Source organism: Camelus bactrianus, chromosome 19, assembly GCF_048773025.1.
Source record: "Camelus bactrianus isolate YW-2024 breed Bactrian camel chromosome 19, ASM4877302v1, whole genome shotgun sequence".
Lineage (NCBI taxonomy): Eukaryota > Metazoa > Chordata > Mammalia > Artiodactyla > Camelidae > Camelus > Camelus bactrianus.
In genome coordinates, this window is record NC_133557.1 from 18,787,162 (window position 1) to 18,798,532 (window position 11,371).

Here is an 11,371-nt window from a genome sequence, read left to right on the forward strand (position 1 = left end):
GACTTCCAGCCTCCAGAATTTTGAGACAATATACTTCTGTTGTTTAAGCCACCCAGTGTGCGGCAGTTTGTGACAGCAGTGCTAGCAAACTAGGCCAGTGTTTTTGAGTCACTTCACAGGCCTTAACTCAGTTAGTCTTCCTACCCATCCTGTTGGGTAGAGGTTGTTCTGCCCCACTTGACAGACAGGAAACGGAAGCACAGAGGAGGTAAGTGCTCCATCTGCAATCTCGCAGTTATTAAAAGACAGAGCTGAACCTTGAACTCCCATCAGCCTGAACAATGCCTGGCACACAGGAGGCACTAACTCAATCGCTGGGGAGTCTTGAGACACTGTCATTAGACCACAGGACAAGCTGACAACCAATCCAACAAAGCTTTGAGGAGGAGTTATAACGGTCCTCACGATGGTAAATTGATGCAGCCACTACGGAAAACAGTATGGAGTTTCCTTAAAAACTTAAAAATAGAACTACTCTATGATCCGGCAATTCCACTTCTGGGTACATATCTGAAGAAAATGAAAGCACTATGTCAAAGAGCTATCTGCCCTACAATGTTCACTGCGGCATTATTCATAAGACATGGAAACAACCTAAGTGCCCACTTGCAGATGAATGGATAAAGAAAATTTGGTACATATGTATAGTGAAATATTATTCAGCCACATCAAAGGAAATTCTGCCATTTGTGACAACATGGACGGACCTTGAGGGCATTATGCTGACTGAAATAAATCAGGCAGAGAAAGACAAATAGTATAAGATCTCCCTTATATGTGGAATCTTAAAAAAAAAAAAGAAGAAGAAAAAAATCCAGACTCATAGAGAAAGAGATCAGGTCACCAGAGGTGGGGTTGGGGGTTGGGGGAATTGGATGAAGGTAGTCAAAAGGTACACATTTCCACTTATAAGACAAATGAGCACTGGAAATGTAGCTAACAGCATGATAACTGTAGTTAACATGGCATTAAATATTTAAATAGTATATTTGAAAGTTGCTAAAAGAGTAAATCCTAAAAGTTCTCATCACAAAGGAAAAAACATTTTTTCTTTTTTTCTTTTTTTTTGCTTCTGTATGAGATGATGGATGTTAACTTATTGTGGTTATCGATTTGTAATATATATAAGTCAAGTCATGATGCTGTACACCTTAAATGTATACAGTGCTGAATGTCAATTATATCTCAGTTAAGACTGAAAAAAAAAAAAAAAAAAAAAGACTGTCCCTCCCTTAGGGAAGATCAGTTAAGAAGTCAGACCCCAGGGAGAAGCAGGTCTTGCCTAAACCCCTTCCTGTCTCAGGCTCCTAGAAGCAGAAGGACCAGAAATCGAAGACCCTTTAAAGAGTCTATTTCCCTTTTTCCTGTTTCTTTATACCCAGGGTCCTGCCCATCCTCCAGCACCATCCTTTGTTGAACAGCCCTCCCTCCTCCCATCTCAGTGCAAAAGCCCCTCTTTCCTAGGAGAACAAGAGAACTGCTCTTAATTATCCCCCAGGAGGAGAGGCCATGTTTGAGGCTGGCTTGTATTCCTGGTAGGAAACGTCCTGCCTCACACCAGAATAAACCCACTGACAACTCCCTCTGGGGTTTCATATCTGAGACGTAGAACAGACAATGTCATCCCTTTGTGTAAGAGACGAGAGAGCTACCAACAAAAGAGGCCTGTCAGAGGGAAGTCAGAAGAAAGGGAAGGTAGCTGCACACAACACACCCTGCCCTCTCCCCTAAATGACTTCTTTTATTGTATATATGGTGGATTTTTCTGATTACGGTGGGGGGTAGTGTTAATTTGTAGAAAATTGGGAAAATACAATAAAAGCACAAAAAAAATTTAAATCATCTACAATCCCAACTCTTAAAGAATACCACTGTTAATACAGGAAAAAAAAAGAATTTTACATATAGGTACACAGAGATGTGTAAAGTTGGTCCTGTTTTATTTCCTACTTTTCCCGCTTAATATGTTGTAAAACTTTCTGTGCCAAGTCAGAGAGCTACCTGTCCTGCAATATCTACTCTCCTATTCTCCCTTTAGTAACGTAATCCACCAAAACTTCATGTAATTGTTCATACTATTTTTTAAACCACACTTCCCAGCCTCCCTTGCAGCTGGGTGTAGCCACGTGACCAAGTTCTAGTCAGTGTGGAATTGATGTATATACTACTTCCAGATGTTGCACTGAAAGAAAGGGACATGCCTTCCATCACCTTCTTTTGTTACTTTCAGCTGCTCTTCCAGAAGTGAGGATGACGTGTCAACTGTCTTGGACCATGTTCTACAGGTGGCAAAAACAACAAGATAGAAGGAGGCTGGGTCCCTGAGCCACTTCATGGAGCAGAGCTGCTGCAAGCCCTGGACTGACCATCTCCAGACTGCTGCGTGAAGGAGAAAGAAACTTCCACATTAGTTAATTCATTGTTAATTTGGGTCTTCTCTATAGCAGCCAAATCTATATCCTAATACATGTTTCTAGATCTTTCTCTACAATATAGTTTGAATGACTGCATGTTTTTCTATCATACCAACATTCAGCATCAAGATTTACTGACTCCAGAAAAAAGTTGTTGAACAAAACTAATTATAAATTCTTGGCCATTTGTATTTCTCTCACACTTTCCTTTATAATAAATAGTACTGCAGTAAGTATCATTGTACATGAGTCTTTAGGTATATTACTGATTATTTCTTAGGAAACTTTATAGGAGCAGAACTTCTAGGTCAAATAATACAAAGTTTAAAATATGTTTTTCTTTCAGGAGTATTATGTGTTTGCTGTAGGAAGGTATCCTGCTTGAAATTCCACCTGAACTTTCTCCTATACGATTTTTGTTTGTATAGGTTTGTGAGAGTCACCACATGTTTATTTTTATTACCCTCTCCCTCCCATATGTATAGAAAGGAGTATAATTAGTCATGCAAACTCGAGTCAGATTTCCTGGGTTCGAGTGTGTGTGTGTGTGTGTGTGTGTGTGTGTGTGTGTAACTAATCTCTCTCTATTCCACTTCCTCATTATAAAAATAGGCATCTAAAAGTGCCCACCTTATGAAGATATGAGAGTTAAATGAGTTAATATAGGTAACACATTTAGTGCTCCCAATATAGGAAGTGCTCACTAACCATTCGCTATTATTATTTTTATTCTTTCTAGGATTGTTTATGATATTTGTTTTCTATTCAAAAATATGTTTAGATTTATGCTAAGTTTAAATTGTTTCAGTTCTTACTGTCCACCATTGATAGCCTGATTTTTCTATCCTTAAAGAGTTTACTTCATACCTTGACATTTTGAAATGCATTTTCCAGTCTTTTTTTTCCGAGAAAAAAATATATACAAGTTGTATAATCAGTATCTCTGCACATCAGTAAGTATTTTCACATTGTCTTCCAATAGGAATGACCTGTTGCCTGCGTACAGAATTTGGGGGTAACTTTTCCTTCAAAGCTTTGACTTTGCTTCTTCTTCTGTATTAAATGTGGAGAAATTTGCTGTCATGTCAGTTAGATTTTTCTCCCTTGGTTTCTTTTTAAAATGTTTACCTTCAAGAGGACTTGTAGGATGGTTTCTTTACCCTTGAAATTTTAAACCTTCCCTGGCGGTGACTATTGGGTGGTTTCTTTTTCTTATTTATTATATGGGAAGACTTTCCATTTGTAGATTCAAGTTTTGCTTTAGCTCAGTCAAGTTTTCTACAAGCACACCTTCAGGTGCTGCTGCTTCTACTACTGGTAGTGCTGCTAGGGTCTTCTCGTGCTGAGAACAATGTTTTTTGTCTCAAACCTCCCCCTTGGGTACCTTATATTCTTCATCCTCCCTCTGATCACTTTCAGCACCTTGTGTTCTGAGAGAACTTCCTAGTCCTCAAGTCTCATTGATTTCCTCTCCTGAATATTTCTTAAGTCTGACTACCTCTCTCCATCCCAACCACTCCCATTCTAACAGGTCTTCCTGCTTAGTCCTGCACTTCTATAATTCATTCCCCACCAAGCAGGAAAGAAAAAGAGCATCCCTTTTAAAATGTAAACCAAGTCATTCTTACACATTGTTAACATCCTTCATCGGTTTTCAGTTGCATTCAGAAGAAAATCCAGTCAACTCAAGGCCTCCAACAAACTGCCTGGTTTGGCCCTGTGGCTCCTAAGAGATGTCCACCAGCCTATCCCTCTATGGCCTGTTGGGGTTGAGAGCATTCTAGAATGGGTCCAGAGATTAGAGTGGTAGGGAAATGCTAAGAAGGTGGAGCTTCTCTTATGGAATATGCCCCAGGCACAGCTATCAAGACAAAGATAAAAAGAGGTGAAGACACAGGAGGTGATAATACAGTATGGTAGCAGAAGTGGTCACAGGTTTGAGGCGCCAGTAGGTTTCCAGGCTCTAAAAATCAGATCAGGAAAGTAATAAGGAGCACATTTATTGAGCACCAACTTTGGGCAAACACTGTTCTACAATATAGTCCATTTCATCTTCCCATCTTTGTTAATAATCCCCTTTTTCAATAAAGAAACTCTGAGAAGGTAAATGACTTGCCTAAGATCCCTTGGCTAATGAAAACAAAGATAAAATTCAAGTCTGCATGATTTCAAAGTTTCTGATCTTTCCCTATACTTTGTAGCCTCCCTAAAAGATGAATTACAAAGTGGCAGCTGGGATGGAGCCATGGGGAAGTGAAAGGCTTTGATAAGTTGCCAAGATGGAGAGCAATTACTTGCTCTGCTCCAGGAACCTTCAACAATTACATTAGAGTAGGCTAAGTTTGGCTGAAGCAATCCAAGCAGATATTCCTGGCCAGAGGACAGCTTTTTCCCATCTTCCCTCCTATGGATCCACCATGCTTGTCATATATGTGTCCACCTAGCAGAAGGAGGCCCTTTGCCATCTGCTCTTCACGGTCCTTCAAGATGGCAGAGCCAAGAAGTGAAAGGAGACTGGGTTGCCAAGTAACCACATGGAAGGTTATCCATTAAATGGCCAATTGCAGCTTGTCATATACAAAACCCCCAAAACCTACATTGTTTAAAAAGTCACTGAGATTTTTGGACTTCTTTGTTACAGCAACCAGCATTGATTACACTGACTAATACAAGTAATATCACAAGTTTAAAAACTGAGGCTCCAAGAATCAAGGTTCATATTTAAGTGTCTCATGTCAAATTTGGGGCTTCTTTCCCCATAGCACACTGCCCCTGGTGACCTGAAGCTAGTCTTTGTTCAGGCTTTAGCTCTCCATGGAACTCAGGGAAAGTTATGTCCTCTCTGGACCTCAGTTTACCCACCTTCAGAATGAGAGTTTTGTCTTGGAGGGTGGCATGGGGCACTTGCTCTTTGAAAGCAAGACTTGCTGCTGCCTGCAGCCCAAGTGCATTATTCCACAGTGACCCCATGCACAGTCACCACCCCTAGCCCTTGGGTCATCAAGTCATTCATTGCAAGAGGAGGGTCAAAACTTTTCTTTTTCTCTCAAACAAGTCATTTCAGCTGGTTATATAATCATCTACATTTAGAATGCCTTTACAGTAACCATGGCAACCATGACATGTATGCAGTTCAAACTTTGTTCAAAATCTGCTGAAGAGGATAAAGAAATGGTTCCTTATGTGGACCTCAGAGGACCTGGCATGGTTCTCCTTCCTCTGTGGGACTCAGCTTGACTTCTGCCCAAGGGAAGCCAAGACCAGGAAGAAAAGGACTTTCCTGATGGAGGTAACCAATATCTAAGCTGAATTTTGCCAGATTAACTGAGGTTTTCTAGGCACAGAAGAAAGAGAGGGAGCTGTGGATAGGAGATAGAGCATGTGCAAAAGCCTGGAAGTGTGAAAGACCTTGTTATGTCTAGGAAACAAGCAGATGGTTATTTTTCAGGCATAAGTGTGATGAGGGGGACAGTGAAGAGGAGGAAGCTGGAGAGGTAGAGTAGAGGTAGATCATCAAGAAATTTGTGTGCCAGACTCAGGAATTTAGATCTGATTCTGTAGAGTCCAGAGGAGCATGGGAGGGGCTTGCTAGGGAGGCTGTTGAAAGGCAGATAGGTTCTCAGCTCCCCAACCTCACCTCCAGATCCACTGAGTCAGCATCTCCTAGGGTAGGACCTAGGCATCTACACTTTTAAAAACCTTTCCATTGGTATGGTGGTTCCTCAAAAAGTTAAAACCAGAACTACTGCATGATCCAGCAATCCCACTTCTGGGTATATATCTAAAACTATTGAAAGCAGGGACTCAAAGAGTTATTCGTACACACGTGTTTATAGCAACATTATTCACAACAGCCAAGAGACAGAAGCACCCAAATGTCCACTGATGAATGAGTGGATAAAGAAAATGTGGTCTATACATACAATGGAATATTATGCACCCTTAAAACGGAAGGAAACTCTGACACACGCTACAACATGGAGGAACCTTGAGGACACTATGCTAAGTGAAATAAGCCAGACACAAAAAGACAAATATTGTATGATTCCACTTATATGAGGTACCTAAAGTAGTCAAAATCATAGAGGTAGAAAGCGTAATGGTTATAGGAGCATGGGGAGGGGTAATAGGGAGTTATTATTTAATGGATATAGAGTTTCAGTTTTGCAAGATGAAAAAATTCTGGAGATCTGTTGGACAACAATGAATACACTTAAAAGTAACAATAACAATGGTTGAGATGATAAATTTTATGCTATGTGCTTTTACAACAATTTAAAAAACTATCTAGGTGTATCTGAGGCCCCAGTGCTGGGAGCGCTGGAGAGTTACTGATGGACATATTGGTGAGTTACAATTAGGGGTGTTATGAGGTCAAATTTAATTTCAGGATTAACCTGGCTGAAAAATGGAAGAGTGGGTCAGGTGGGATAAAACTGAAGGTGGGAAGCAACCAGCTGGGAGACTGTTGCCATAGTCAGCCAAGAGGAATTGGGGCTCTGAAGTCCTGAATCAAGGGGCTGGGAGTGGGGAGGGGAAGCTGAGAGATGCTTCGTCTGATTGGGTTTCATGAGCCCTACTTTACAGGTGAGAAAATGAGGTTTAAAGAAGTAACTACCTTGCAGCAGGCCCAGAGTAAGTAGGAGTCACACCTAACTAAGCCTGGTTTCAACAGGTCAACCACACACAGCTTACTGCCCCTTAAGTCCAGTGTTCATCCCCTCTCCAAGAAGCACATTAAAAGATATATGTAGACCTCAGGAAAGGGAGATTCTCTTGCTCGAGGAAATGGCATGCTGAAGGCTTCAGGGACCAGAGCTGCCCCTTTTCTGGGCCAGAGGAGGCAGCAAATGCCAGCAGGGATTCAGCCTCCTCCCAGGCCCCAAGGACATTTCACTCTCCCCTCCTACCTCAGGGCCTTTGCACTGACTTTTCCTCTACAGGGAAATTCTTCTTTTCTGTCACTTTCCTACACCTGCTTAACCCTTACTCATCCATCATATCTGAGCTTTAACCACAAAGAAACATTTCTTCACATACACAGACACTCCAGGTCAAGCCAGTGCTCCCTGTTGTCCTTTCTCATAATCTCCTGTACTTCTACCATTCTGTCCCCCAGAGGAAACACACAGCACAGCCAAGCTGAGCAGAAGGGAGTTGAAAAGAGGGCCCGTTTAAAAGATGAGCAGGGTGAAGGGAAAGACAAAGGTCCATGCAGTGCTCCAGACAAGAAACAGCGGGACACCATTAACAGCCCAGGGCCTAGCAGAGAGGAAACTGTACAGAACCTGGGCTGGGTGGAGAGCTGTGGCCTTCAGTAAGGACACAGCCAATGACTAATGATCTAGGGAAGTAAATATCCTGACTGTGTTTTCCTCCCTCCCTCTGGTCTCCTGCCAGGCACCCTGTTGGCCCAGTCCAACCTAAAGGCAGAGAACAAAAGAGCCATTTGACATGGCCCACAGTGGTCAGCCTCCTGGGCACAGAGAAGAGTGGTGGAGGAAGTGGAGGGTAAATCTGTGAGGCCAATGGAAGGGGCCCTGCCCACATGCAAAGCATTTGTTCCACCTTGTAATTAAGGGACTATATAAGTCTGTGTGATTATTCAAAGCCTGTCTGTTCCATTCGACCTTGAACTCCATGAGGGCAGGGACTAGGTCACCACTTCATTCTTTGCAGCTAGCATAGCACCTGCACACCAGGCACCCACTAAATAGTCCCTGAGTGAATGAATGAAAAAATAAATGGTTGGATGAATGAACAAACTCCTCAGTATGAAGAACAGACACTCATAGAGGGAAGGCCTCAGGATCACACAGGATCAGCCATTCCTCCTTGGAGCCAGAAAACTGAGGAAGGGTCGTCACAGAGCATCAGACATGACCTTGAGCCCCTTGTCATCCAGCCTAGGGCTCAGCCCCTAGGGGCAGGGCCTGGAGTAGTCATGCTGCCTGAAATACTAAATCCTCCCCACTGACTCAGGGCTGGACCCACTGCCCCAGACTCAGTGTGAGACCCCAGAGAACCCTAGGCCTGCTACCCACAAACTCCTCTGGCAGGTCCTGCCAACCACTCCCCTCCCCACCTCCATATCTGACCCCTGCATATGAACACCAGCCTGACTCTCCTGAAGTCACCATGTCCTCTCCATAGTGTGGTAGGACCATCACCTCTACCATCTGCCTACCCCTCGGTCCTAATATTACACCCCACCCCACCAGGCCACACCTAGCCCAGTAACACTGTCTTCCCTCTTGGCTACTGCTATAGTCCCAGCATTCTAGATGGCAATTTCTGCATAACATCCAAACAATCAAGGTGGCTGGGGGGAGGGGATCATCCAGGATCTGTAGACTTTGCTCCTGAGACAAGTTTCAAGCCCGTAAGGTCTGACTCTGCCTTCCTGTCACCTCACTGTACTTGGAGAAGCATACCAAGTCTGCTGTGTATGGATGTAGAGTTCATCACACAAAGGTGCCCAGCTGGGTGGAATAGTGTGGGTTGAAATCCAGCCCATGTTCCATTGGCCAAGTTGTGCACCTGGCATGAGCTGGAACTTCCCAAAGGACAGAGGAAAGAGTGTCCTTTTCTTTTTTCTTTTTCTTTTTATTATTACCCCCATTTTATTTTATTATTTTAAAGAGCATTTTTAGGTTTACAGCAAAATTTTGAGAGAGATATAGATGTTTCCCGTATACTCCATACCCCAGCACATGCACAGCTTCCTCCATTATCAACACCACCAAGAGTGTCTTTTTCCAATTTGAACAAAGATGTCTATGGGTTAGAGGGTCACCCTAAAACAGACCCTACATGAAATCTGGGCAAAAGAACTTATACCCAACACAAATGAGACCTGCAATATTCTCTTTATATCTGAATTTCATGAAGTCAGATGGCTTCAAGGCCAGTCCTTCCTGTGGAAATTCATTACACAAAAAAAGACCTTCTGGAGTAACAAAAGATATCATTGCAATTACATTTATCAAAAAAAAAAAAAGCATGACAATCAATGTCTCATGCACAGGCCGCGTTTCAAATGCCCTTAATCAATGGCTGTGCTAATTACACATTTATTGCAATTAATTTCATTTCAATTATGCCTTAATTACTAACCTTGAGTGAGATTGGGCAGCTCAGAGAATTTGTGTCACCACAGAGCTAGGACCCAGAGATAAGTCACTGTCCTTCAATTGAAAGAAGCTGCTCCATTAAAAGTTGGTTTATTGGATCAAGGCTTTTTTGGGGAGGAGGGGGCTGGTTTCTCCAGGGAGGCAATTCATAATGTGAGTCTGAAATTGAATGTAGGAAAGCAGGCAGCTGTGCTTACTAATTAACTGGAGCTGGTGTTTAATTTGCTTCTTATTGATGCCGATTCCTCACTGGTTCATTAGCTGTGGTCAGAGAATAAATGCCTTCAGAGTTCATGCTTTTGTGATGTCCTCAGCTTCTGGTTCAGTGCCACTTGTTCCTTATCTTCCCTCCAAAGGAGTGCTCTTTCGTAGTGCCTTCTCGTGTCAAAAAGACTCAGCTCTGCATTCCTGGGGCAGGGCCCAGGATAGAGGCCCCTTGTGTTTGTTGAGATGCCCAAGGAAAATGTCATTCCAACAACCCAGATGTGGGTGTAGGGAAAAAACTGGCCCGTGGCAAAGCAAGAGAAGCTTGTATGGTAGACAGAACCCAGGCTCTGGAATCCCTCAGACTGGGGTTCAGGTCCCACTTCTGATGCTCTCTAGCTCTGTGGTCTTGTGCAAACCATCTAATCTCCCTAAATCAAGTAAATGAAAAATGAAAGTTTCCAACCCTTTGTAGGAGCTCAGAAAGTATGAGCTGCCTTCCACAATTAACCCTTCTCTAACACTTATGGCAAATGTGCCTCTGGGAGGTTTCTTTTATTTCCAAGAGAGATCTTTCTGCAAAACCAGCTCAGGAAAAAGGAAGTGTAGAAATCTGCCAGTCCAGGCCATCATCTTAAAGACGGGGAAACTGAGGCCAAACAAGGGAAGCCTGAGGTCACATTATGAATTGGTGCCAGAATTAGACTAGAACCAGGTCACCTGTCTCCGAACTGTAGAACTTTCCTGCCACACTGCAAGATAGCCTCTTTAGAAAGTCGTATGTCAGTAACCGGTAAAGACTAAAGATATACAAATATCCCATGTACGTGCTCAAGTAGAGAGGTATAGAGATGTCTACTGCAGCATTGATTGTCATCAGAAAAATAGAAAGTATCAGCCATCTAAATATCCCTCAGTAGAAAAACACAAAGGCAAATCGTGATGGAGTCACAGGCTGGAGGAATACTATACAGCAGTTAAGATGAATGCACTTGATCTCTATGAACAACATGGATAAATTCCTATGACAATGTTTGAATTTTAAAAGGCAAGTGGCAGAATATTTACAGCATGATATCACTTAAGTTAATTTTTAAAATTTACAAAGGCAAAGAAAGAGATTACAAGTCCATCCATATGTAGTTTGGGTATTAAAACACGAGCAAAAAGAATATATTGCCTGGGGGCAGTGGCTACCTGAAAAATGGAGAACAGGATTGAGGAGAGGCACAAAGGGGCACTTAACAGCAGTAAGTGTAGCATGTTACTTATCTTTTTAAAGAAATATTTAAAGCAAATATGATTAAATGTTTGCATGTGTTAGTTTTGGATGGTACTTGGCTTTCTTTCCAAATTCCTTATTCTGTTTGAAATGTTTCATTATGACAACAAAAAAATTAAACAGTTAAGCTTTCAAATAGGTTCTTCTGTCTAAAAAAACTCTCAAGGATCATCATTTACTGAAAACAGAGACACAGCTTTAAGATGGTTCCAGGTTAACACTCATGGCACCAGAGATAAGGTGATCACACATCCCATTCTGCCAGGCTTAAAACCGAGCTGTTGGACATTAGTGCATACTCAATAAATATTTATTAAATGAATTGATTAATTAAATAA